Source organism: Gossypium arboreum, chromosome 8 (genome assembly GCF_025698485.1).
Source record: "Gossypium arboreum isolate Shixiya-1 chromosome 8, ASM2569848v2, whole genome shotgun sequence".
Classification (NCBI taxonomy): domain Eukaryota; kingdom Viridiplantae; phylum Streptophyta; class Magnoliopsida; order Malvales; family Malvaceae; genus Gossypium; species Gossypium arboreum.
This window is the reverse complement of record NC_069077.1, coordinates 21,301,484-21,303,581: the sequence shown is the minus strand read 5'-3', so window position 1 is coordinate 21,303,581 and position 2,098 is coordinate 21,301,484.

Genomic DNA, 2,098 nt, shown 5'->3' with positions numbered 1-2,098 from the left:
AGATTTAAATCTTTCTGAGTCATCAGGTACTTAAGACTTTTATGATCGGTGAACACTCGGCATTTCTCGCCATACAAATGGAGTCTCTAAATTTTCAATGCCAACACGACGACGGCCAACTCTAAATCTTGCGTCAGGTAGTTTTTCTCATGCGGCTTTAGCTGTCTCGAAGTGTAAGCCATGACTTTACGTTCTTGCATGAGCACGTACCCCAATCCATTTAAAGAGGCGTCGCTATATACCACAAACTCTTTTCTCAGTTTCGGTTGCACTAATATTGGGGCTTCGGTCAACAAAACCTTTAATTTCTCCAAACTCTGTTGGCACTTCTCCATCTATTCAAACTTGACATCTTTTTGCAATAACCTTGTCATCAGAGTTGCTCTCATCGAGAATCTATTCACAAATCTTCTGTATTATCCGGCCAAACCCAGAAAACTTCGAGCCTCTGTCACATTCCTTGGCGGTTTCCACTCAACAATAGCCGAGATTTTACTCAGGTCAACTCTAATCCCGTCACCCGACACAATGTGTCCTAGAAATTCAACCTCTTAAGCCAAAATTCACTCTTACTGAACTTAGCGTACAACTTCTTATCTCTTAAGGTTTGTAAAATTGTTCTCAAATGCTCCGCATGCTCACTCTCATCACACGAATAAATCAATATGTCATCGATAAAAATGACGACGAATTTATCCAGGTACGGTCAAAAAATACGATTCATCAGGTCTATAAAAATCCCTGGAGCATTCGTTAAGCCAAAGGGTATGAGGAGGAACTCATAATGGCCGTACCTCATTCGAAAAGCGATCTTCAGAACTTCTTGCTCTTTAACCCTTAACTGGTAGTAGCCAGACCTTAAGTCGATCTTAGAAAACACAGTGGCTCCCTTTAACTAATCGAACAAATCATCGATCCTTGGCAAGGGATACTTGTTCTTCATAGTCACTTTATTGAGTTGTCGGTAGTCTATGCACAATCTTATCGACCCATCCTTTTTCTTCACAAATAGAACTGGGGCACCTCACGGAGAAAAAATTGATCTTGCAAAACCCTTGTCAGTTAACTCTTGTAACTTTCAACTCCTTTAACTCTGTAGGAGCCATCCTGTACGGAGCAATCGAGATAGGTGTCGTACCAGGGACTAACTCAATTCCAAACTCGACTTCTCTGGCTGGTGGTAATCCAGGAAACTCTTCTGGAAACACATTTATAAACTCACAAACCACTGGTACTAATTCAATCTTTGACTCAGACACTTGAGTATTCAACACAAAAGCGAGATAAGCTTCATATCCCTTCTTCAAATACTTCTCAGCAGTTAAAGACGATATTATTATAGACAAGTTATCCAATTCATCTGGTCTAATCCGAAGAACATTTCCGTCTTCACATTTCAACTCAATAACTTTTCTCCCACAGTCCACTACAACATTATGAGAAGTTAAACAATCCATCCCCACGATTACATCAAATTCATTAAACGGCAATAATATCCAGTTAGCCGGAAAACAATAACCTCTAATTGTCAAAGGACAATTTGTACACACTTGCTCAACTAGCACATGCCTGCCTAAAGGGTTGGATACTTTTACCACAAATTTAGTAGACTCTACTAGCATGTTTATACGGGATATCAATTCCATACAAATATAATAGTGGGTAGACCCCGGGTCAATTAAAGCAACGACAGATATATCATGGATAGAAAAGGTACTCGTGATCACATCGGGAGACTCTGCCTCTTCATCAGCACTTATAGCATAAGTCCTTGCAGGCGCTCTGCCCTCAGACCTCACTGCTAGCCCCACTTCTAGAGTTCTTTTGTGGTCTACTCATTAAAGGAGCACTACTTACCTTCATATCTTGATTTTTCTCTCTGCATCTAATTCAGAAAAGTGTCAGATAAAGTGGTCTAGTGATCCACATTTGAAGCAACCCCTCTCATTCCTTCAGCACTCGCCGAAATAGCGTCTACCACACTATGAACATTCTGGCCTATTTGGCCGAGCATTACCAACACTAGAGATAGAAGTGGTTTGAGCTCTAGAAGCTGTGTTCTGCTAGTTTTTATTTCTATTCGGGAACCCCACCGAAG